The sequence below is a fragment of the Jaculus jaculus genome, chromosome 3, assembly GCF_020740685.1.
Source record: "Jaculus jaculus isolate mJacJac1 chromosome 3, mJacJac1.mat.Y.cur, whole genome shotgun sequence".
Lineage (NCBI taxonomy): Eukaryota > Metazoa > Chordata > Mammalia > Rodentia > Dipodidae > Jaculus > Jaculus jaculus.
Genome location: NC_059104.1, coordinates 155,341,952 through 155,369,783, shown reverse-complemented (window position 1 = coordinate 155,369,783; position 27,832 = coordinate 155,341,952). Strand labels below are relative to the sequence as shown.

General features: G+C 37.2%; 1 protein-coding gene across 4 annotated transcripts in view; it reads right to left on the bottom strand.

Moving 5' to 3' along the window:
• Grm5 (glutamate metabotropic receptor 5) overlaps positions 1-27,832 on the bottom strand; it is a 513,149-nt gene that overhangs the window by 306,820 nt on the left and 178,497 nt on the right. The gene's annotated exons all lie outside the window — the stretch shown is intronic.

Genomic DNA, 27,832 nt, shown 5'->3' with positions numbered 1-27,832 from the left:
TGACCTGTTCACTTGGAAAAGATTGTATTTCTATTTCATTATAAATATATTTATTTTCCTTCTATACATTAATGGAACACAGAGAATTATATAAAAATGCAAGCAAATATCTACTTTCTTTGGATTCAGAACAGTGCACATTGTTTGTTTTAGTTTTGCTATGTGTCCTTGAATTTTTTATCCATAACTTTTAATTTAAAATATTTTAATAGAGATAAAATTACTCATATTAATGATTTATTTCTGCTGAAACTGAAAATCATTTATTCTAGCTTTTCAAAATGTTACATTCATGTCATTATTTCCAGCAATGTGTTGTCTGGTAGGAGTACCCCAGAACCTTTCTCTCCTGTTACTTAGTACTCATTGATCAACTCCTTGCTTATCTTTCTCCTTTGTGATTCTCCCTAGCAATGGTAATGATCATTTTACTCACAACTTAATGTGAAATCAAGTTTTTTGTTTTTTTTTTAAGATTCTACATATCAGTGAGATTATGCAGTATCATGTGTGTTTGTCTGGGTGTGTGTGTATGTGTGTGTGTGTGTGTGTGTGTATGTGTGCATGCGTGTGGTTTATTTCCTTTCTTCTTCCACATCATGCAATGATACAACCCCCCAAAAAGCATAATGATGCTTTTGCTATTCACAGCTACCTAGAATGGTGAGCCAAATAAACCTCTTTTCTTTGTATATAGTCCAGGATCAGTTATTGTGACAATGTGAAATCGATTGAGACATTCACTTGTCAAATAATGATGACATTGTGGCCTGGTTTTCTCAACTGAAAAGGCCCAGAACCTCAGCTGAGATATAGTATTATTATCATTACAAAAGCATTTAAATACTCATTGTATATAATCATAGGGCAATTAATGATTATAAATTCTCAACATAACTTGCCAATTTTGAAGGTAAAGGGTTAATAATCATCTTTCAAAATCAATGAAAAATGAAAATTAATGTTGACAAGTAACTGTATGCAAGGATTATACTAGGATTTTATAAATGCAATCCTATTTAATTGCCACAGTATTTTGCAGATAGGTATTAGTTCTTGCATTCCATAAACAATATTAATGAGGTAGTTAGGTCCATATATGGTCAGAGTTATAAACATGAACACTAAATTCAGGATGTACTCCTTTCACAGATCTGAATATGTAGGTTCTGCATCCACCACAACTAATGCCCCAAAGTCCCATAAGATCTGCATTTCTCTGTCCTTTGCTGCTAAATTTTTAAGATATGTTGAGCATACCAATGTTCCACATGCCATGCTTGACTTATTTCCCAAGTTTTAAAACAATTAATTGGACAAGGGAGATTGATTTAAAGAATAGAGGTGTTTCCTTAAAAGACAGGTAAGATATACACTATAAAAGGGTATAAACTGGCCTAAAAATCAGTAATACCTAAGAGCTGGAATCTTATAAGGACAAGTACATATCATATAAATCAAGAATATAAGGCTTCCAGTTGTATAGCATGCCTATGTCTACAATAGCTATAACACAAATAGCTATATAATAGTTTAATTTGAGAAATGTCAGCCCCTCTATACATATTAGTTTACTTCTTACATTAGCTCTATGATAAAGTTAAATTTCTTGTAGTGAAGTTCAATAGAGCATGTAGGTGCGTGGCTGAGTTTTGGTAGACACCTGCATTGTCTGACTGCTGCCCATGTACTGTTCTACCATACTTCGGACACTTTGCTCACATAAGGTCCTCAGGAGGCATGTTTGCACAGGTCGATTCTATCTACACACACATACACAGGGAAGAAGAATCAGATGCCACTTTTTTGATCCTTTTTCTCTAGAATTAAAAACAGCAAGAATCCACTGTGATGGTGGCAGGTGGACAATCCAGTTATTTTGCAATTAGCAGAGTTTAAATGGTGCTTTCTAGAAAATGTGCCAAAGGACCTAAATTATTGGTTTTATACTAATCAGAGTAATTTACTCTTCTTTAATCTATTTTAGCCAACTCTATTTTTTTTTCAAATGTGTTGCTTGATAATGCTGAGATATTCATAAACAAAGGATAGAATTAAATGTATTATGATGAAAACAATAAAAATGATCAATATATACACAGCAAAACAAGAATATATATATTAAGAATTTATAACCTTTACTACCTCACCTAATAATGACTTTGTTTTAACATCGTTTTTATTTATATAGCGTGTTGTCTAAAAGCAAGTAGAAGAGAGTACAGTGTTTTTTGTGTTTTTTTTTTTTTTTTTGGCTTGGGGAAGACTGAATTTAAATTCAGTTTCTCTAATCTCAGGGTGTTTTAACCTGAAATAAATATAATATTTTAAATTTATATATGTGATATGCATAAAGTATCTCTTACTTCCCTCAAACCCAGTCATGTTTACCTTATGACATCACAAAGAAGATTCTAGTTAGGGGTTAGTGGCTTTCTACTTATACAGTGAATCCTTCCAAACTAAAAGCAGCAAACCATTATTGCCAGGTTCATCAAAATCAGCTGGGGCCACTCACAAGGGACTCTTGAGTTTATGCCTGTTGACATCCCTTCATAGAAGCAGAGGTGTGGGGAATGTCTTTAGACCCTCATTGAGATCTCAGGAGCCCCCTATGCCAGGTGTATGCAAAACTTGCCAAGGTCTTGGGACCTTAGAGGGATAGTCAAGGAAGAAGGTCAAGGAATAGAGAACACCTCCTGCCAAACTATGGGGAGGTTATTATCCATGTTAGGATGAGACCTTTCATTGTGGCTGCTCTGCGGTTTCCACACTCCTGTAAGTAGCCTCAAATAAACTCACTGGTTCTCCAAAACTAGTCTTGGTAGAGTCTTTCTTATGCCTGGGGTGAATAGATATGTGTCTATGTCTCCCCAAGGAAAAAGTTTCATGCAACACTACTGGAACACCAAAACTAAATAATGGAGCCAAACATCTTATTACTGAGCAGCATACTTAATAATGAGCTTAAGGCAGCAGAAGGAACTACATCTTCATCATAGAAAAGTCTAAACTTGGGCTGGAGAGATGGCTTAGCGGTTAAACGCTTGCCTGTGAAGCCTAAGGACCCCGGTTCGAGGCTCGGTTCCCCAGGTCCCACGTTAGCTAGATGCGCAAGGGGGCGCACACATCTGGAGTTCATTTGCAGAGGCTGGAAGCCCTGGCATGCCCATTCTCTCTCTCCCTCTATCTGTCCTTCTCTCTGTGTCTGTCACTCTCAAATAAATTAAAAAAAAAATTTTTAAAAAAAGGAAAAGTCTAAACTGCCCCTCTTAAAATGAAAAGACTATGGGAAATCTCTCTATCTGCAACTCTATTTTGTACAAAATCTATAACCACTACCAGCTTAGGTATATTTCACACATAAAATATAAAATAATAACTTGGGTTTATAAATATATCCATTGTAGTCTAGGAATTAAAATTGAAGATAGGTGTTCCAATAAATTGGAACATTCCATAGTGTAGTTCTGCAAATTGTTGATATAATCTACTATAACATGCAGATATGCATTTGTAAACAATGATGGTATAAAAATATGCAGATTTATTGAATCATAAAATAAAATTTGAAGGACATATAGAATGAGGGAAAGGTTGGGTATTTTTTTTCCAACAGGCAATCAATCAGTGAGAAAGAAAGCATATTACCAAAGTGTGGCATCATATTAGGCAAGTAGTAGAAATAAGAAGAGATGCATAGAATATTATTTTGTAGGTGGCAGAGGTGTTATTACTCAAAAGTTTGAAAATAAAATGATAAAAATGGTCCAAGATTTACCCTCATCTCATTTGTTTACAATTGTGATGATCCATAAATTATTATTTTTCAATTTTAGACACACAGCCATTGGCAAAATAAAGAAATCATTGCACGATCAAATTCAACTGTTACAAATCTGTACTATAAAAGATGACAGAAGGTGACAGGTGGGAACAAGGAAATATTAGAATGGCAAGAACATGGAAAGATTCTTCACATAAGTTGAAATTTGGGCTATAGGATGAAAAAAGTATATGTGATTAAAGGAATTATTAGAAACTAAAGAAAACAAAAAATGCCTATATTGATAATAAAATTACTGTATTAAGGTGCTACATGAGTGAGTAAGGGAATATGACCTATATCTGTCCAGGCAACTCATGGTCTAAGCTACTCAGCAGCAAACAACCTGACGTGATACTCACAAATGTGCAGTAGTGGCTCACAGCCATGGTGGGAAACCAGCTGCTCTTGATTTGGCTAATCGATTTGCTTAGTGGGACAGAACCCATAGCTGAAGCTGGGAAACAAGTCAGAGTCATATTCAAAAATGAGCCCGCTCTCCATTATCAAGCTCCTGCCAATTGTGGGCTACAAGAAGGCCTACATCTATTGCATTCTCTCTCTCTCCCTCTAAAAAAAAAAAAAAAAAAAAAAAAAAGTATTATCCCATTTACCAAGGCTCCCAAGACCTCATCACTGAAGCAGACACAAAATGAACCCAACATGGCTCAGGGAAATTTACAGAAGGGGCAGAAAGAATGTCAGAGCCAAACATTGGGTCATGATACACAGAGACATTGCCTCCTACTCGTAACTGATAGCTAACCCCACAATGCATGACACACATTCCACAACAAGGAGGGTTCCTGTGGAGGGGGGTGGTTAGGGAGGAGGCTAACAATGGTACCAACTTGTCTGTATTCACTGAGTTCAAAACTAATTTAAAAAAGAGAAAGAAGTAAGAAAATATTTAAGGAAACAGAGGATGTTTATAAATGTAAAGGCTGAGACTTCAAAGCAGGACTATATTGATACTAATTGTGGATAGAAAGATGGGAACAAAAGGTTTTTTTTTTTAAATTTAGGACCCTCCCTCCATGTTAACATTAAAAACATAATGGTATAAATGTCATGAGAAATTGTAGAATAATGTTTATTTCTCACCAAAAAGGCAGAGTACATACAAATAATTTAAAAGATTTTTTTTTTTACTTTGTTTTGTTTCTAAACATTATGAGTCACTGAACTTTATTTATTGTGAAGGGTCAAAATAAGTTTTAAACATTTATAATCTGACAAGTGATACAAACATTATACATGTGTGTATGTATGTGTATGTATGTATCTTTATAGTATTATGGATTATGGTAAGAACACCTTTAACATACATACACACACACACACACACACACACACACACATATATACACATTTGGTCAGGGGAAGAGATTGAGTAAAGAAAAGGTGAGGGAGGCCTAATCAAAAGCTAAGAGGGTTTGACTAAGTCATATGTAAACCTACTTTTTAGGACAATGGTACACCAAGAAGCCATAGATTGTGACTAGGAAATTTTCAGTGCCAACGTTGGGTGCCTTCTAAGAAGTTGATGGGCAGGGAAGTCCCTGATACCCACAAACATTACAGGTCATTGCCAAGGTTCCTGGATTTCCCACCAGAAATAGATGGCAAGACCCTATTACTGAAGAATCCACATACTTGTGCTCAAAGGTCACCGAGAAATCCTAGTAGAGCTGAGCTGAAAATATCCTGTGTGTAAATCAGCTGACAGAAAGCTAGAAAAAGCTATGCTGCACGCAGTTCCATGAAAGACAGAGGAATTGCCAGTGAAGATTAAAAAAAAAAGAAAAACAGTGGGCATTATAAGCCTTAAATTTGACCATCCAAGCCAAAACCAATTGCTCTTTAATTCGACTGGAGGTCTGCTCCATGGGAAGGAATACATGCTTGATACTGAAAACTATGATGGGGGAAATCATGAGCCCTAGGGATGTAATAACTGCTGATGTCTGGCTAAATGTATATACTGTGCTCACCAAACTGCCCAGTAAGCACTTCTCTTCATTTTCATACCCATGTATTAATGTTGCTCTCACTTTTGGTTAGAGAAGTTTCTCTTTTCAGATGGCAGTGACCTTTGGGATAACTCAAAAGGCATCATAGTGCTGAAAAAATAGTGACAGATGAGTGTTCAGCACTGAAACATCCCTATCACACCTGCCAAGGCTTGGGGTCTATTATGGAAGAGGTGGCAGAAAGTATAAGAACCAAAGAAGGTTGAGGCTGCTTACAATACATTCTTCTGAATATAAAATGGCTTGGTTATCCATGATCTTGCAGTTCCTGACACTACCTACACAAGACCATCATAATAAGAGAAAAAGATGTTGACATGAGAGGGGGAGGGCATATGATGGAGAATGCAATTGCAAAGGGAAAGTGAGGGGAGGGAATTACCATGGTTTATTGTCTATAATTATGGAAGCTATCAGTAAAATAATAATACACACACACATATATATGTATATATTATATATAACACATTACTAAGCATATTCTCAACACTCAATATAAAAGTCAACAAAAATATTTACAGTTAAATTACAGTACATATTTAAAGAACTAATAAATATAAACAGGTTATCACAAGCAAAAAAAAAAAAAAAAAAAAAAAAAAAACCCTCCTTCTCTTAAACCCATCAGATCTACTCTGAAATAAATGATATTTTAGGACACAAAGAAAGTCTTGAGAAATGTAAGGGAATCACAATAAATTATTCCATTAGATCAGGTCATAGTGCAATAAAACTAGAACTTAGCAGTAAGAGAAGCCACAGAAATTACAAAACAACCTACAGACTGTATAACAATAACTCACAGATTTACAAAAATCCAGAAAATGCACAACACAACTCAATCTTTAGAATACAGATAAGAAAGTTCTAAGAGGAAAGTTTGTAACTATGAATGCTTATATTAAAATATCAGAGAGCTCTAAAATAAATAACCTAGTGAGGTACCTCATGATCTTAGAAAAACAGGTAGTTAAACTCCAAAGATGGCAGAAAAATAATGAAATAGAAACTGAGAGAATAATACATGGACTAAATAATACATGAGCTCAAAGTCAAAGAGTTTGTTCTATGAAAATATAAACAGGATGACAAAATTTTAGCCATTTAGGAGGACAGAGAAATACTTAAATTAATAGTTATGTTTAAAAGGTAATGGTAAAAATAATTTGGAAATAAAATTATAAAAGAAATTAATAAAAAGGAATGGTACAACAGATTTAAGTGAAATCCAGATGATGATTGGGTAATGATTCATTGAGACATGTTTGAAAATCTCCAAACAATATAGAAGAATTTGATAAATTCCTTGTCACATGTGATTTATCAAAGTGAGTTCAATAGAAATAAACTAAACAGATTCATAACAATTTAAGCAGCAATAAAGTGCCTTCCCAAAAAGAATAGCCAAGGGCAAGATAGATTCACCACTTCCTTCTATGAATTCTTTTGAAAACACATAACACAAATCTCCTCAGTGTTCAAAAGTATGAATATAAGCATGCTATAACTTCCAAACTAACCTGATACCAAAATAATTCCTTGTACAATAATTTCATTGACATAAACATAAAAGTCCTCAATAAAATTCTTGCAAAATAAGTGAAGAGCAAATTAAGAAAAGCATACATCATGAATAGGTTGGTTTCATGTCAGGGAAGCAAGTGTATTTTAATATGTACAAATCAATAAATGTAACATAGTATGTTACAGTCAGGTTCACATTTCTGCCAGAAATCACATGACCAAGAACAGCTTATGGGGGGAAAAGGGTATATTTTGACTTGCAGACTTGAGGGGAAGCTCCATTATGGCAGAGGAAAATGATAACATGAGCAGGTGAGTATCACCTCCTGGCCAATATCAGGTGGACAAGAGTGACAGGAGAGTGTGCCAAACACTGGTAAGGGGAAACTGGCTATAAAACCCATAAGCCCACCCCCAACAATACACTGCCTCCAGGAGGCATTAATTCCCAAATCTCCACCATCTGGAAACCTAGCACTCATAACACCTACGTTTATGGGAAACACCTGAATCAAATCAGGGCTCAGCACATACATAGAATTAGTTACAAAATTCCACCTCACATCTTAGTAGATTTAGAAATAGGTTTCATGCTAAAAGCCATAAGATAGGAATAAAAATCACATATTTTAAGGAAGAATAATGGGTAGATATGACAGGTCTATAGCCAACTTCATACTAAAGGGGAAATCTGAAAGCCATTATTAAAAAGTTTTGAATGAGGGCTCGAGAGATTGCTTAGTGTTTAAGGCACTTGCCTACAATGCCAAAGGACCTCGATTCAATTCCCTAGGACCCATGCAAGCCAGATGCAGACGGGGTTGCATGCATCTGGAGTTTGTTTGCAGTGGCTGGAGACCCTGGCGCACCCATTCTTTTTCTCTCTCTCTCCCCCCCTCTCTCTCAAATAAATAAATAAATAAAGTATATTGAAAAAAGTTTTGAACAAGACTAGAGTACCCAATCTGTCTAGTCTTACTAAATATATTTCTCAAAGTCTTAGGGCAATAAAATAAAAGAAAGAATTAAAATGGATAAAAATAGAAAAGGAAGATGTCAAATTATCCCTTGTGCAGACACTATTATCCTATATTTCATAGATGCTAAAGATTCAGTAAGAAAATTGAAAGATCTGATAAGCATTTTCAGCAATATTTCAGTATGAAAAGTAATCATACACAAAATCAGTAGCTTTTCTAGATATCAATAATAAACTTGCCAAGAAAGGAATTAGAGTAAAAATCCCTTGATCAATATCTTAAAAAATATATATGAATAAAGCTAGAAGTAAAACATCTTAAATGAAAAAAAAATACACTAAAGAAAGAAATTAAAGAAAACACTTAGAAAATAGGAAGTCTCACCATGCTCATTGATAGGCAGAATTAGTATTATGGGTATGGCGATATTATTAAAATAGGCTGTAGATTTAACGTGCTCCTCAACAAAATTCCAAAGGAATTTTTTGGTCAATTTATTTATTGAGAGAGAGGCAGAGAGGGAGGAAATTTGCACCCCAGGGCCTTCAGCCATGTGAGTCCCCTTGTGTACATATGCAACCTTGCGTGCTTGCATCACTGTGCCTCTGGCTTAAGTGAGACCTAGAGAATGGAACGTGAGTTCTTAGGTTTCAAAGACAAGTGCCCTAGCCATCTCTACAGTCTGGCATTCTTCATAAAACCAGAAAAATAGTTCTTAAATTCATATAGAAGCATAAAAGACAACAAATAGACAAAGCAATCCTCAGAAGAAAGAGCGATGCTGGAAGTATCAGTATTTTTGAAAAGGAAGCTACAATGAGACTTGGAGAGAGAGTGAGCAGGGAGGGCGAGAGAAGTGGAAACTTGACAGGCAAGTAGAGGTATAGATTACAATGTGAGAATGGTGAGGGGGTGGAGTAAGGGGAGAAGGGAAGGGGAGAGATATGTGAAAACAAAGTTGACATCAATTAGTACCATACAAACGGTTCTCTTGGTTAACTAACGGAAAGATATAACTCTCTTAACGAGGGAGACAGTAACGGGAAGCAGTAATAGTTTGGGCAGAAGTACCCTGTAGGGGTGAAGAATGCTTTACCTTAAAACCACAGGCTGTTGCTAGTAAATTCAGTGCAAAAATCAGGTCATCCTCTACAGTGAGCTATGGGTTAGGGAGGCCCATGAAGTGCCCCTCCCAAAATGCAGACCATTATCAAAGCACTTGATTACCCACCAGATTTAAAAGGTAAGGCCCTATTGCTGAAGACACCACAGGCTATGGTTATAGTACTTTGAGAGATCATGCTGGGACTGAGAAGGAAACTCCCTAGGCTTGCTGTCATATACCGTGAAGTGCTATGCAACCTCCTGGGGAGTAATGATCTTCCATGGTGCAATCAGTGGATCCTCTGGGTTACAAAATCAACTAGCCAGGCAAGATGTACACGCTGGTGCAACAGTGGCACACAGGTTATGGGGGCGAGGTAATCAACTGCTCTCTAATTACATATGAGACCTGCTCAGTGGGAGGGAATTCACATTGAGAACCAAATCAGAAGACTATGGTTTGGAAGGTCACAGACCCCAGAGTAAAGCTTCCTCTGTTCTCTGGCTAAAAGGAAAGGTTATGATAATAAAAAAAAAAATATTCTAAATGTCTATGTTTTTCACATTTGGCCCATGGAGCATTTACTCTTGATTACAGAATCTGACAACAAATATCACAGAGATGCTAGACCTATCAGTAGTACAAGAAAAGAAAGCCAACTGCTTATATATGAGGTGAGTCTTCTCTATCACATATGCCAGAGCCCAGAAAACATCATAGAGGAAGTGGTACATTAAATATGATTTCTGTTCTCAATGGTAGCCTGAGTACCTCCTCCAGGAAGTTGGTGGTAGACTCAGAGAAAACTCAAAACTCATCAAAGCAGAAAATTAGAGGCGTCCAAGAGCTCAACAATAAAGGAAATATATAACATGCCCTCCAAGGCTAGTGAAATATTGTGGGAGAAGTGACAGAAAGAATGTTCGGAGTGACTGGTTAGAAAGGTGTCCTCAGCACAACAGCAGTGGAGATGAGGGAACATACAAGTAACACTGGTTGGGAATGTGGCCATTAGAAAATATATTCATAAAGTAATTTGCAATTATAAACAAACTACTTTGAGATTCCATCTCACCTCAGTCAGAGTGCCTATCATTAAAAAAAAAAAAAAAAACTCAACACATGCTGAGAGAGAACATTTATTCATAGCTGGGAGGCAGTGTACAATGTGGCGCAATCACTGTGGGAATCCATGACGAATAAATGAAGAAAATGTGCTACATATTCACAGGTTGATTCAGCTGCAGAGATAAATAAAATTAAAATCTCAGTATGCTTAATAATACTCCAACAGACTTTTTGACTAACATTCTGTTGCTACTATAAATACAGTGCATTATCAGATAGCTACTGGGGGAGGAAAACACTGCCATTTGTCATGTAAGTGGCTACCAGAGCCCGGACACAGGCCGGCGGGATCATTCCATCTGTGTCCAGGCCACGATCCTGCACTTCACAAAGGTCAGAATGTTTTCAACAAGCTATTTTCACTCAAATTATCCATATCAAAAGGGAGTGTTGCTTAAAATAGTTATTTAACCAAGTCGTTCATAAGTGAGAAAAAACGAACAATAAAATATCTTTTTACTTTGTAGGTATTTTAGAAACAGGATGTCCCTTGTTGTTAAGATAGATGCAGTGCATGCTATTTGATGAGTAAAGCATTTTCAACTTATTGACGTTTATGTTCTGCTACTAAGAAACTTCTCCCATGTTGATATTTGCATCCCGACAACAACAAAATAAGTACATATATTTATATTGGGTCAAAGTCAACAAGAAGTTAAGCTGCACAAGCACCATTAATAAATAGGTCCAAATAATTCAAGTAATTATCACCCTGGAATTTTTTAGCTGTCGGCAGGATTAACAGAAAAGTAGCAACCATATGCTCTCATGAAGGTTCCATGAACTATTATACATGCCATGACTACGAAAAGCTCAGTTTAAAAAAAACCAAATAAACAATTTCCAATTTTTAGTTGACAGCTCAAATGCTTCAAATTTTTACCTGAGATTTTCTATAGCATGACCTACATAACACAGCATTGAGCTAACACAGCATTACACTAACACAAGGCATTGTTATATCTCAAACAGGATGCTTGAAGTACCAGTTTTAGCAAATCACAATGGGTATTACTCTAGAAATGTATAATGTTGGGAACATTTCAGCAATACCCTAAATTGAATTGCATGGGAAAGTGGTGTAGAATAATACAATTACTTATGCAATCAGCATCACTGCATATGCTAGAATATTGTACAAGTATATTTACAAATTTTGAAATATACATGCAAAAATTAGCATTAAGCATAATAGACTGGGCTATCATATTATATCAGAAGAGTATACCTTAGGTAGTTGTTGAGTAGTAGTAGGTATGGATGCAGTAGGTATTGGGGTAGAAAAAAGGTTTAAATATTTTTCTTGGCACTGGGGCAAAAATTCTTACCATCTTACTCTAGACAGGCACCCTATATCTAAACTAGTCCCAGAATTTTGATCTTTAAGGCCAAAGGTATGAGTGGGACTAGGCACACTTGCATATGGCAGAGGAGGAAGGATTAAGAAAATGCAATATTACATGACTGTTATAACAGTGAAAAATGTCAGAGAAAATAAATATGAATACCGTTTCTGCTCTGCACTTTAGGTTCTGAGTCTGGAGGCCAAAGTTGTGATATCTGCTTCCTTCAGAAATTTGACTTCAAGTGGGCTGAATGAATTTAGAAATTTATTTTTAAATTTCTGTGAAATAACCAAGTAAGAATGCTATGTAGGCATTCTGGCTCAGAGAACAGATCTGGGAAATGGAATATAAGGAAGTCCTTTCACTATGAACTGCAGCAGTAATTTCTAAAATATAAGATGTGAGGGGAAGATGGGCCTGAATTGCACACTAACATATTCAAATATTCATGCAGCAATTGAGAAAGAAATGCTAACAAAACAGTGGACGAGAACCCAAGAGAACAAATATATTCTTATGGAGCCAAGAGGAAGAAAAGGTACTTTTATTTTTTTTTCTTTTACATTAATTGTTAAAACCAAACGTACACTGAAAATCTCCACTGAGTTTAGTAATGTACAAGTCATACAGGAGTACAGGAGTAGGCTTGTGGATAAGATTTTAAAACCGAAAATCATGCACTTATGAATCTACACACTTCTTTGAGACAGATTTGGTGCAGTGGCAACCAGAATTGAATAGAGAAACCTTAAGAGAGGTTGTGCTTGCTCAGTTTTAGAAGAGAAGCACTTAGGAAAGTGCTTAGCCTGAGTGGTGGCACAGAGTAAGAAGCAGATACATGATAGCTCATACCATCTCCTTCCTATTCATCATCACCATCATGAAAACATAATTTACCTAGATCCTGTGTGTGTGTGTGTGTGTGTGTGTGTGTGTGTGTGTGTGTGTGTGTATGTTGCACTAGTTACTCCAAATTGCATAATATTATGACAACCAATTAGTGACATTAGGCAGTAATTATCTCCACATTCATAAATAAGAACAGTGTTAATGTTGATTTTTTTTTTCTAAAATTTACAGTTAGCAATGGGAAGAGCTAGAATTTCAACCCACCTTTCAAATGACAAAGCCTGTGCTCTTAAGTGAAGAGACAACCTACATAATGAGAGGAAGTCTTTGCCAAATATACTTCAGACAGGGAAATTCTAAAGAACTATAGTAAATTGGGTCTGGTATCCTTTTGCAAACGCAGGAGGCTCAGGTATCATGCCTGTACACACAAATATATAACTGAATAAAAATTTAAAAGAAAAAAAGATTAAAGTGCAACAAATAAAAACATCAAAAAAGTCACCAAATGGGATAATAAAAAGGGCAGGTCATAAAAAAAGAACCACAATTGGCCAGTAAGGATTTAAAGATGTGTTCAACATTCCTAGTCATAAGGAATATGCAAAAGAAAACCACTTTGAGATAACATCTCAAACTATTCTGAATGATAGAACAGCTATCATCAAGGAAACTCACAACAGATACTAAGTAAGACATAGGGGAAGAGGATTTCTTACTGCTGGTAGGAGTGAAGACTATTGCAAACATTATGAAAATTGGTATAGAAGTTTTTTTCAAAAATTAGACCATACGGCTTTGGAGCTAAGGACTTCACATTATACTGTAGAGATCCTTACACATCCATGTTTATTGCTGCTCTATTTGTAATAACTAAGAATTGGAATCAGCCTACATGTCCATGAACAGGTGAAGGGATAAGAAAAATGTGATGCATATACACAGTGGAATTTTACTCATCTGTAAAAAAATCAATTTGTAGAAAAGTGGATGGTCTATTAAAGGATAAGACCCAAAGTCATAAAACTCACAGCTGCATGCTCTCTGTCATGTCATATGTGGATCCTAGTTAATAGTAGGGACATGTACGTAAATACAAAGGCAAACTTGGTAAGACCTAAAACACTAGAAAGGTGACAAAGAGAGGGCAAATAGATAATGAGTGGGAAAGGGCACTGGTTTACATGTGACATATAAGCAGAAAAGAGTTGGGGGCATACAAGGCAGAGACAAGGATCGGAGAGACAAGGTAAAAGAGAAGAAACTAAAATAAATTGTTCTCGAATATACCATAATGCTACCTAAAACTTCGTTTACTATCAGAACAACATTTACAAACTGCTCATTCCTTCAGTGTCTTTTTACTCAAGTCAGTAATGGACCCAGTTCTGTTCCTTAGTTCTTCCAAAGACACTTCTCCTCATCATTAAATATTTCTTTTGAAGCTGGTTTCAGATCTCATGAATTGAATTTATCTCAGCAAATATATTACTTAACTAAAAATTATTTTGCCAAGTTTCCAAGCAGATAAAGGAATTATAAGTTTAGCACTAAATAATCCAATCCACATCTTTGCTGAGAATCGGTGCTTAAATCTCTGTCTTCTTACAAACTGTGTAATACTTAATTATAGCTTTTTTATAGATAAAGGCTGATAAAATAAGGAGGGAGCTTGGAAATAGACCTGTGATATCATGCATTATTAATCTCTTAATTATTACATTGCTGGTGATGGAGAGACTGAAGGAAAGGACAACTTGATTTTAATATTAACAAACACTAAGTATTTTAAGTTTGAACTTTGTTAGCATAGTTTGAGATTTGCAAAAATCATACTATTCATTTTCTTAAAACAATATCAAAGGACTTTTATCCCTCATTTCTTTCTCCAGCTACTCTTCCGAGGCTACTTTTCTTAGGGGAAAATGAAATGTTAAGACAGATGCTATGACCTAGATTTCCACTCTAGCCTTCCAGATTTGAGCTTCCTTTTGCTTTCTTTGTAAGCTGTCAAGTTCATGGCTGAAGCCTCCAGTGCCTGTCTCATTAGGAGCAACGCCATTTGTGCAGTGTGGGACTCAATGTGGGACTGTGTGTCAATGGGTCGACTGGACTGGGCACTTATTCATTTCACTAGTTTCAGCTCATTAGCCACCTCTAATCCTTGATTCTAACTCGATCTAATGCAGTGCAGATACAGTCCCACATCAGTTGATGGCAGAGAGTCTTTGGCAGCACAGCCCAAACTACTCAAGCTTGACAACATGAGCTGAGGAGTCGCTTCACCGACAGCATCTCCATACCTGCCACATTCTCCAGGGTAGATCTGCACTGGCAAGCAAGGTTTTGTGGTTGCTAGGTTCTTCTGGGAAGTTTCAAGTTTTTAATTTTATTTATTTTTTGTGTGACAGCACTGGAAAGAGGGAGTGAGCATGGGTTCAGATATGAGTAAAGGTAATTATAAGGGTTGTGAATATGTGATTGCCAGTGACGGTGCTGTATTGAGCTAACAGTTTTGGTGTGCCTCATCAACAGTTTCCACTTTTCCCGTCTAATGAAGTAGCCACTGAGCACACATGGTCATTGTGACTTTCACACATAGCTAGTTTCAAATGGTTTTATTTCCTCAGTGTAAAACTCAATGGACTTCACAGACAGTATGTGAACAAAAATAAGGTATACCCTTAATATTTATAATGTTTCCTATATGCTGTAATGCTAAAATTTTGGAAATGCTTCAATAAATCAACATACTCTTGAAACTAATTCTACAAGTTTATTATTTTTTTAAATTATATATATTCTAGCAGTATATTTCTGTTACAAGCTATAGCTTTATATATAGTAGAGGAGATTTTTTTTTAATTTTTATTAACATTTTCCATGATTATAAAATATATCCCATGGTAATTCCCTCCCTCCCCACCCCCACACTTTCCCGTTTGAAATTCCATTCTCAATCATATTACCTCCCCATTACAATCATTGTAATTACATATATACAATATCAACCTATTAAGTATCCTCCTCCCTTCCTTTCTCCACCCTTTATGTCTCCTTTTCAACTTACTGGCCTCTGCTACTAAGTATTTTCATTCTCACACAGAAGCCCAGTCATCTGTAGCTAGGATCCCCATATGAGGGAGAACATGTGGCGCTTGGCTTTCTGGGCCTGGGTTACCTGACTTAGTATAATACTTTCCAGGTCCATCCATTTTTCTGCAAATTTCATAACTTCATTTTTCTTTACCGCTGAGTAGAACTCCATTGTATAAATGTACCACATCTTCATTATCCACTCATCTGTTGAGGGACATCTAGGCTGGTTCCATTTCCCAGCTATTATAAATTGAGCAGCAATAAACATGGTTGAGCATGTACTTCTAAGGAAATGAGATGAGTCCTTTGGATATATGCCTAGGAGTGCTATAGCTGGGTCATATGGTAGATCAATCTCTAGCTGCTTTAGGAACCTCCACACTGTTTTCCACAATGGCTGGACCAGATTGCATTCCCACCAGCAGTGCAGAAGGGTTCCTTTTTTTCCACATCCCCGCCAACATTTATGATCATTTGTTTTCATGATGGTGGCCAATCTGACAGGAGTGAGATGGAATCTCAATGTAGTTTTAATCTGCATTTCCCTGATGACTAGTGACGTAGAACATTTTTTTAGGTGCTTATATGCCATTCGTATTTCTTCCTTTGAGAACTCTCTATTTAGCTCCTTAGCCCATTTTTTGATTGGCTTGTTTGATTCCTTATTAGTTAACTTTTTGAGTTCTTTGTATATCCTAGATATTAATCCTCTATCAGATATATAGCTGGCGAAGATTTTTTCCCATTCTGTAGGTTGCCTCTTTGCTTTTTTCACTGTGTCCTTTGCGGTGCAAAATCTTTGTAATTTCATTAGGTCCCAGTGGTTAATCTGTGGTTTTATTGCCTGAGCAATTGGGGTTGTATTCAGAAAGTCTTTGCCAAGACCAATATGTTGAAGGGTTTCCCCTACTTTTTCCTCTAGCAGTTTCAAAGTTTCCGGTCTGATGTTAAGGTCTTTAATCCATTTGGACTTAATTCTTGTGCATGGCGAGAGAGAAGAATCTATTTTCATCCTTCTGCAGATATTTATCCAGTTTTCAAAACACCATTTGCTGAAGAGGCTGTCTCTTCTCCAAGGAGTATTTTTGGCATTTTTATCGAATATCAGGTGGCTATAGCTACTTGGGCTTACATCTGGGTCCTCTATTCTGTTCCACTGATCTACATGTCTGTTTTTGTGCCAGTACCATGCTGTTTTTGTTACTATGGCTCTGTAGTATAGGTTAAAATCAGGTATGGTGATACCACCAGCCTCTTTTTTGTTGCTCAGTATTATTTTAGATATTCGAGGTTTTTTATGATTCCAAATGAATTTTTGGATTGTTTTTTCTATTTCCATGAAGAAAGCCTTTGGAATTTTGATAGGGATTGCATTAAATGTGTAGATTGCTTTAGGTAAGATTGCCATTTTCACGATATTGATTCTTCCAAGCCAGGAACAAGGGATGTTTCTCCACTTTCTAGTGTCTTCTGCAATTTCTCGCTTGAGTGTCTTATAGTTCCCATTGTATAGATTCTTCACTTCCTTAGCTAGGTTTATTCCAAGGTATTTTATTTTTTTTGATGCAATTGTGAATGGGAGTGATTCTCTGATTTCATCCTCTGTGTGTTTGTTGTTAGCATATACGAAGGCTACTGATTTCTGTGTATTTATTTTGTATCCTGCTACATTGCTGTAGGTTTTGATCAGCTCTAACAGCTTGCTAGTAGAGTCTTTAGGGTCCTTTATGTATAGAATCATGTCATCTGCAAATAATGATAACTTGATTTCTTCCTTTCCAATTTGTATCCCTTTTATGTGTGTCTCTTGCCTTATTGCTATGGCTAAGACTTCCAAAACTATATTAAATAGAAGTGGAGACAGTGGACACCCTTGTCTTGTTCCTGATTTTAGTGGAAAAGCTTCCAGTTTTTCCCCATTTAGTAATATGTTGGCTGTAGGCTTGTCATAAATAGCCTTTATTATATTGAGATATGTTCCTTCTATTCCCAGTCTCTGTAGGACTTTTATCATGAAGGGATGTTGGATTTTGTCAAATGCTTTCTCTGCATCTAATGAGATGATCATGTGATTTTTGTCCTTCAACCCATTTATGTAATGTATTACATTTATAGATTTGCGTATGTTGAACCATCCCTGCATCTCTGGGATAAAGCCTACTTGGTCAGGGTGAATGATCTTTTTGATATACTCTTGTATTCTGTTTGCCAATATTTTGTTGAGAATTTTTGCATCTATGTTCATGAGGGAGATTGGTCTGTAATTTTCTTTTTTTGTTCTATCTTTGCCTGGTTTTGGTATCAGGGTGATGCTGGCCTCATAGAAGGAGTTTGGTAGGATTCCTTCTTTTTCTATTTCCTGGAAAAGCTTAAGAAGCAATGGTGTTAGCTCTTCCTTAAAAGTCTGGTAAAATTCAGCAGTGAATCCATCCGGGCCTGGGCTTTTTTTAGTTGGGAGATTATTGATAACTGCTTGGATCTCCATGTTTGTTATAGGTCTATTTAAGTGATTAATCTCATTTTGATTTAATTTAGGTAGGTCATATAGATCAAGGAAATCATCCATTTCTTTCAGATTTTCATACTTTGTGGAGTATATGCTTTTATAGTATGTCCCTATAATTTTTTGAATATCTCTGGAATCTGTTGTGATGTTACCTTGTTCATCTCTGATTTTATTAATTTGTGTCTCTTCTCTCTTTCTTTTGGTCAGATTTGCTAAGGGTTTATCAATCTTGTTTATCCTTTCATAGAACCAACTCTTTGTTTCATTAATTCTTTGGATTGTTCTTTTTGTTTCTATTTCATTAATTTCTGCCCTAATCTTTATTATTTCTTCCCATCTACTACTTTTTGGATTGCCTTGTTCTTCTTTTTCCAAGGCTTTAAGGCGAAGCATTAGGTCGTTTACTTGCGACCTTTCTAATTTCTTAATATAGGCACTTAAGGCTATAAATTTACCTCTTAGAACTGCCTTCATTGTGTCCCAGAGATTTTGGTATGTTGTGTTCTCATTATCATTTGACTCTATAAATTTTTTGATTTCCTTTTTGATTTCTTCATTGACCCACTCATCATTTAGTAGTGTATTGTTTAGTTTCCATGATTTTGTGTATGCTCTATAGCCTTTCTTGCTACTGATTTGTAGTTTAATTCCATTGTGGTCAGATAGAATGCAAGGAATTATTTCAATTTTCCTGAATTTGTTAAGATTTGCTTTGTGTCCTAATATATGGTCTATTTTAGAGAATGTTCCATGTGCTGCTGAAAAGAATGTATATTCTGTAGCCTTTGGATGAAATGTCCTGTATATATCTGTTAGGTCCATTCCTTCCATGACCTCATTTAGTCCAGATGCCTCTCTGTTTATTCTTTCCCTGGATGACCTGTCAATTGATGAGAGTGGGGTGTTAAAGTCACCCACCACCACCGTGTTTGGTGTTATTTGTGACCTTAGTTCTAATAGTGTTTGTTTGACGAATTTGGGAGCCCCCATGTTAGGTGCATATATGTTTAGGATTGTAATGTCCTCCTGTTGTAGTGTGCCCTTAATCAATATAAAGTGACCTTCCTTATCTTTTTTGACTAACTTCGGACTAAAGTCCACCCTGTCTGATATTAGGATAGCAACCCCTGCTTGTTTTCTAGGCCCATTTGCTTGAAACACCGTCTTCCAACCTTTCACCCTAAGATAATGTCTATCCTTTGTAGAAAGGTGAGTTTCTTGGAGACAACAAATTGTAGGATCCTGCTTTTTAACCCAGTCTGCAAATCTATGTCTTTTCGTTGGGGCATTGAGACCGTTGATATTAAGAGATATTATTGAAAGGTGTGTATTTATGTTTGCCATTTGTGTGTGTGTGTGTGTGTGTGTGTGTGTGTTACTTGTTCTACCAGTGCTCTCTTCTGTTAACTGGTATTTGAGTATGGCTGGTTTTTTCTAGGTTCCTTATATGTGTGCTTTTCCTTTTGTTCAGCATGGAGGATTCTATCAAGTATTTTCTGTAGAGCTGGGTTTGTCTTCAGATATTCCTTTAACCTGCTTTTGTCATGGAATGTCTTTATTTCTCCATCTATTTGGATGGATAACTTTGCAGGATAAAGTAACCTTGGTTGACAGTTGTTATCTTTCAGAACTTGGAATATATCACTCCAGGCTCTTCTGGCTTTAAAAGTTTGTGTTGAATAATCTGCTGTAATCCTGATGGGCTTGCTTTTGTAGGTAACTTGATTTTTCTCTCTAACTGCTTTCAATATTTTTTCTTTGGTTTGTGTGTTTGGAAGTTTGAGTATAATGTGGCGAGGAGAGTTTCTTTCTGGTTTTTGTCTGGCTGGGGTTCTAAAGGCTTCCTGTATCTGTATTGGCACCTCTTTCCCAATTTGGGGCAAATTTTCCTCTATGATTTTGTTGAAGATGCCTACTATGCCTCTGGAGTGGAGTTCTTCTCCTTCTACTATGCCCTGAATTCTTATATTGGATCTTTTCATAGTGTCCGAATATCTTGAAATTCCCACTCATACTTTTCTATAAGTTTGTCTTTCTCTTTGTTGGACTGCATTAGGTCTGCCACCTGGTCTTCTAGCTTAGATATTCTGTGCTCTCCCTCATCCATCCTACTGGTGAGATTTTCTACAGAGTTTTTTATTTCATTAACTGTGTTCTTCATTGCTAGTAATTCTGACTTGTTTTTCTTTATTATTTCTATTTCCCTATTTATGTCTTGTATTGCCTTCTTTATTTCATTAAATTGGTGTCCTGCCTCTTCTTTGATTCCTTTGATTTCCTCTTTGATTTCTTCTTTGATTGTTTTCATGTGTTCTTTGAACTCTTTGAACATATTTATAATTATTCTTTTGAACTCTTTCTCAGGCATTTCCTCTAACTCTTTCTCACTGGAGGACATTTCTGATGCATTAATACTTTTAGGTCGATTTATATCGCCTTGCTTTTTAGTGTTTCTTGTGTTATAATGTATATATTTTTGCATCTTGGATTAAGTTAATGCTTGGATTTTCTAGCTAGCTGTGTATTCTTAGCTGTATCAATTGATTTGATGTAATATATTTTCAGGGTAGGACCTTAAGGTATTAGGTGTGGCTCTTAAGACTCTCAGAGTATCTACAAAGATGTTCTTAGGGGTTGAGTTTCCCTGCTATAGGAGTATTCAAGCAGGCTGAGTGGAATAATATACTGGTAGATTCTAAAATTTAACTAAACACTGTACCCATTCCATCAAAAACAGCCCCGAGTATGTATGCAAGAGTAGTTATTATAATGACCAGATCCTCTATCAACAAAGAGGTTTAGATTTCTGGTCTGTTGAGGTATCCAAGTCAGCTTGTGACCAAGTGAGACCCTTCCCTGGTGCAATCCCAGTTACCTTGGGTGATTGTGGTCTCAGTCAAGTTGCTGCCTGGGTCGTCGGGCTGCTGTTCTGATTTCTGGAGCTGGGCACTTGCTTTTCCTACGGGGCAAACTGAGCCGCTGCTGCCGCCTCTGCAGCTGTTGTAGCTGCCACCCCCGGAGCCACCACCGCTGCTGAAGCTGCCGTTGCCGTGTCCACTGCTGCTGCTCACCCCGAAGCCGCTGCTGCGGGATCTGCCACCGCTGCCGCTCCTGGGTCCGCTGCTGCTGGGGCCACTGGTACCGGTGCTGGAGCCGCTGAAGTTGCTGCCGAATTCTGCTCCTGCTTGGGTCCCGCCGTCAGCCCAAGTTGGCGTGGCCGGGTCCCGGGCCGCTGCTGTGTTCGCTGGAGCTGGGTTCAGGCGTTGGGGGAGGGGAGGGAGCCGCGGCTGCTCTGGTTGTATCGCTTCTCCACGTGTGCTTTTACCTCGCGGTCTGCTCCTCCCTCTGTTGCTCGCTGCCGCTCTCTCCTCACGTTTCCCGAGTTGCGGAGAGCGCGGTGTGAGGGGAAAATCCCGCACCTGGCTTGTCCTGCGGCTCGAGCCGAGAGTCCGGCGGTTTTCTGCCGCTCCGCGGTTGCGGCGGGTGGCCGAGCCGCCCCGGAGCCGCTGTTCCCGCCTGTGCAGGCTCTGGATGCTCTGGAACTCTTCCACTTCTCCGCTGCCGCCTCAACTTCCTATACACCCCACTTTTTAGTAAAAGTGTGTATTTTGCTGAGTTTTTTTTGGTCTTCCCCCCCCCCCCCAGGCTGCTTTGGCGTGGTATCTACGCCGCCATCTTAACTGGAAGTCCCTAGTAGAGGAGATTTTTATCCTATTCTTTCAGGAGAGCACCCAGACCCTGAAGAATAGGTTATGATAGCCAAGATCCCCTAGTATCCAGTGCTTAATCTTTTTCTCTTTTATCCTTGCTTGATTATTCTTTATGCAGTCATGTTCCAACCATAACAAATATCATGCAGTCCAACAAATACACTATGCTTTCTACAGCATTAGGAGCTTCTTTTTTTTTTTTCTTTTAAATTTTTATTTACTTATTTGAGAGTGACAGACACAGAGAGAAGGACAGATAGAGGGAGAGAGAGAGAATGGGCACGCCAGGGCTTCCAGCCTCTGCAAACAAACTCCAGATGCGTGTGGCCCCTTGTGCATCTGGCTAACGTGGTACCTGGGGAACCGAGCCTCGAACCGGGGTCCTTAGGCTTCACAGGCAAGCATTTAACTGCTAAGCCATCTCTCCAGCCCATTCTTTTTTTTTTTATTCTGTGTAAATATGAGTGACTATGTTCCACCAACCTAAATGACATGTCCCACCATTACATAAATATTTACAGCCACAGAAAAGCAAAGCGTGAGCTAGGGCATTTACAAAATTCACAGCTATGTGCACCATGCTTTTACATGCCTCAGGTTTTATGTAATCTCTGTTTCCTTAGACAGTATTCTATTTAGTTAATTTGTACATGTTCTTTGAGACAAAGCTGACAAGGATGTAATTCTACAATTTACCAGTTCTAAATATGTATCTTCTATTGTGCTCTCCCTGCCAACTCTTACTCAAGAGGCACAAGAGTTTTCATGCCACATTGTAGTTGTTTATTTGACTCTGTTAGAGATTATGTGACAATTGGGGTCTGGAGAGATGGCTTAGCAATTAAGCGTTTGCCTTTGAAGCCTAAGGAGCCGGTTAGAGGCTCCATTCCCCAGGACCCACGTTAACCAGATGCACAAGGGAGCACATGTGTCTGGAGTTCGTTTGCAGTGGCTGGAGGCCCTGGTGTGCCCATTCTCTCTCTCTCTTTCTCTTTCTCAGCCTCTTTCTCTCTGTCTGTCACTCTCAAATAAATAATAAAAATAAACAAAATTGGAAAGAGGGATTATAGCTCAGTTTCCCCTTTATCTACAGAGTCTTGACGTTGAGTAAATGCATGTTAGAATGTAAACATCAAATTGTTATTAGTATACTACCACTGCACAAGTGCTATATTAGCTATGTATAGCATCCCTAGTAGTAAAAATATTCTGGGGCTAGAGAGGTGGCTAGCAGTTAAGGCACCTGACGATGAAGCCTAAGAACCCAAGTTTGATTCCCCAGTAACCACGCAGACCAGATGAACATGGTAGTGCATACATCTAGAGTTCTTGTCAGTGGCTAGGAAGCCTTGGTGTACCCATTCTCTCTAAAATTCAAATATAAAAAAAAATATTCTGCATTATTCATGATCCAAATGGAGCAAGCTTGGCTAAGATAAGACATATTATAGACAATACACTTTAGTCACAAGTAAGTTGGACAGAGTGAAGGGAATGTGCGGAATCTGGTTATCACCTATAAGGTCTTTGGAAAACCAGGGTGTGTGTGTGTGTGTGTGTGTGTGTGTGTGTAGTATTTGTTTCTTCAGTTGTGAATGACATGAAAAAGAGGAAGAGCTTAAAAATCATTACAGTGGGATTTTAGATCTCTTTTGTCTATCTTTTTATTTTATTACTACAAAAATATGTTAGACAATTTTAAATTTTTGTACATATTCTTACTCCAAATTCTAGTTTCTACTTCTCAGAATATATACTACCTCTTCTTAACAATTCTTAAGCTAAATCTTGTAAACATTTTTTAAGTCAAAAAGTATACCCCATACTGCCTTTACTTTCAAAAAGGATTATCTAGTTGCATATGTCTGATAACATATTAAAAATAGTCTTCACCGATTTTTGTAAACCTTATAATTGATATGACTGCTCTTTATTCATTCACCTTTTCCATTTTTTCCCAGACACTAAAGCAAGTATAAATTATTCTCTTGAGCTGGGCATGGTGGCTCACACCTTTAATCCCAGCACTTGGGAGGCAGAGGTAGGAGGATCGCCATGAGTTCAAGGCCACCCTGAGACTACAGAGTTAATTCCAGGTCAGCCTGGACCAGAGTGAGACCCTACCTCAAAAAAGAAAAAAACAAAAAAAATTATTCTCTTGATATATTATTTGATAAGAATTCAATGGACCCATGTCAATCTGTGTAAATATCTAAACAGCTATAACTACTTTTCACCAGACACAAGAAATACATTTTTTGTATGTGCAAAGTACCATGGGATATTAGAACTTGTAATCCTAAAATTACCCTGTAAAATCTGTTTATATTCAGTTTTTGTTTGTTTGCTTGTTTGGTTTTGTTTTTACTTTTATTTCAGCTTATTTCTGGGGATCAAATGTGGGGCCGAGAACATGGAAGGCAAATCTTCTACTGCCAAAATACGTTCCCAACTGAGCATTGGCTCTATGACAAGGGCCACAGTCCTTGGCGTGGGGCCAGAGAAACTGTGATTTTTAACACTTATTTGAAAGCAGGTCTAATTTCAAACATTACTATCCTGACTACAGATAATTCATGAATGCCACAAATTTCCACCTAGCATTAGAATGGGAGAAGGTGAGCAGGCGACTGGTATTGGGTGGCTGTTGAACATGAAACATTGTCTATAGGCTCATGTGTCTCAACACTTGCTCCTAAGCTATAGTACTGTTTGGGAAGCTCATAGAAATGTTGGTGGTGGGGACTTGCTGGAGGAAGAGGATAACTGGAGGTGAGGCATTGAGGTATTTCAGGGTGGCACCACTGATACAAATGCTAATTCAGAAGCCTTTTTATATTTAATTTGAATAATCTCCATAAATCCTAGATCTAAAACCTTTAAGAGAAATACGTTCTATCCTAATAAATAGCTAGGCATTTATTAAAGACAATTTTAAGAAATCAAAAGATGCAAAAAGACATAGGAGAAGAGGTCTCAGAAGAAACAAGCTATAATGACACTCAACCTTGGGTTTCTACCCTCTAGCAGTGTAAGATACTGCAATTCTATTGTTTAAACAATTCAGCCTGCAGTTGATTATTATGTCCACTCAAGCTAACTAATGTAATTCTTTAGATAACCCAACCTGTCAGTCACAGAAAGTCTTCATATCACTATGCATGATTAAATTAAAATAATTCCATTGCCATGAAGATCATCATGTTTAGAAAGTAATTAGCTTTTCTGCTACATAGACTGGATTTGATTCTGGAATCTTCAATTTCCTAGCTCATGACCTGAGAATTAAATTAAATTAAGTCAGATATGGTAGAACAATTCCTACTTAATGCCTTTCATAGAGTAGCTACTCAAAAAAAGTTAGTTTTTGTCTTTACTACCTCCTTATTTCTTCCATGTAATGGATGGTCATAAAATATGCTAAGAAAATGCTTTGAAGTTAGATTAAGTTTGAACATCAGCTGAAGTAATAAAACCTGGATTCAAATTGTAGCTGTACTCTTTACTCATTTGGGTTTGGGGTCAAGTTATCTAATCTCTCTAAGCCTTTTCTTTATTGTCATAAATAATGCCTAAAGTCTAATGTAATTGTGCATGGGAAGTGCATCGTGCAGAATCTGACGGATCTATTAAAAGCGCTTACAATGGTTTGCCATTATCCGCATACATTTTTATATTCTTTCTGTCAATTTCCCAGATGCTGGTGTTTATGGACCTCTGTGTCACCCTGCTCCTGCCAGAAATCCTGCCGGTGTTGTTGCATGGATTTTCAAGGCTTCTGCTAACACCTGGAAAAATGTTAATGCAACACACCTGGAAAATGTTAATGCAACTACAGTGAACATTCTTCTCAGAAGTTTAAAATGAAAACTGTTCATTAGAGATGGTTTCAAAAACAAACAAACAAACAAACAAAATCTCTGCACCTATTGCCTATGTAAGCATTTTACAAGGCAAATGAGAGCACACATAACCCTTGTCATTAGGGAGTCTAACAACTAAAGCATCTTGATTGGATTCTCCTTGTGTTTTAATGAAATCGCTCATGGTCCAGTTCACCTGTCCTCATTTTGTTGTTGATGAAATCCCTGGATAGTACCAGAGTGTTGGCTTTTTCACTCGGTTGCACTAATGTGTGCTGTTCCCCATGCACTAACCCTTTAATCATACCTTTGGGATGCTAGGATGTATTAAACCTCTTGAGATTACCTAACACACAGGAACAGCAACTTAGTCTCAAAAGCATATGGAGGCTGTCACAGTGGTTTGCTTTCTCTCTTTAGCTTTATATACTTGATTCAGCCTTACTCTTCAGGGAAGAATTCAGGCTGAAAGGATTCCCCAAATGGAGTTATTATATAGTTCTAACTTTTCTTTTCTTTTGAAGGTAGAGTCTTACTCTAGCCCAGGTTTATCTGGCATTCTTTATGCAGTCTCAGGGAGCCCTTAAATTCATGTCCCTTTTCCTACCCCTGCCTCCCAAGTGCTAGATTAAAGACAGGCGGGCTCGGCCTGGTCCTAACTTTGTATTGAGCAGGGCAGGGCATGCCAGTTTTAGGAATATGCCAAGGATTTGGAACTGGGATACACATGAGTTAATGAAATTGAAGGTTAGCAGTTAAAAAAGAATTGAGCACTATCGTTTTGTTGAGTGAATTTAATCATTCTTATTGATGCAAACAAGGCTCTTGTATGTTTCTAAGAAGTCTCTGGATAGAGTGTCTGTAGATACTTCTTTTTCATACCTCTCTTTATTTGATATAATTGTACTTAATATATTACAAGGGGATGATTTTTAAAGCATGATATATGTTAATTTATCATTACTAAATATAAATTTCCTTTACACTTGGAGATCTTCAGACCAAAGTCCTCAGTTGTTTAAACTACTCATTGAGTCCCTTTGCTTAGATTTTTTCAAACTCAAGGAAACATAGAACATATCTTTTACTATAAAATGTATTTATTCTACACAAAATTCTTAGCCAAGATAGTCACTAGTCATGGTTTAGCGAATGATGAAATTAGAAAGGTTTTCCTCATGACCCCTACAATCCACAACCCAAAATCCCCATCGAGGAGGGTCCCTTCAGAGCAGGGAGGACAGGGAAGAGGCTAATGATGGTACCATGTGCTGTTTGTACACTGAGTGTGTACATAACTAATAAAGAAAAAAAAGAAGAAACAGAAATCGAGGGTCTAATATTGTCAGGTCACTGGTCCTATTGTTAGTTGGCAAAGTAGCTCTGTGGTTTTCATGATTTTATAATTATCTCCTCATTTCCTAAATTCTGATTTCTGTCACTTGCAATAATAGAGTCCTATTAGACCACAGAAGAAATAAGATAAGAGGAAAAAATAATTCTATAGAGAGTTTGTAATTCAATGTGGCCACAAATGACAGAAAGAAATGGCTCAGTATTTCAGAGGGAATTCAAGATATGGTAGAGCATCTACTATTGCCGAGAAGGAATAGTCCACTAATATGTATTAGAATTTTGATTATCATCAGATTTCTGTAATCATGGGGCCATATGAATGAACAATGGTAGAAAGCACTAAAGTACAAGGAAGTTTCAAAGATAAGCAAAGAGTTGCAAGCTACTAATAACTGCACATGGTAAAACTGTTCTACAGCTTGAACACATGAATAGTGCAGTATCTAAAATAGTGCTGTGTGTCTGGGTACTTTGTTCAGTGGTAGAGTGCTTGCCTAAGATTTATCA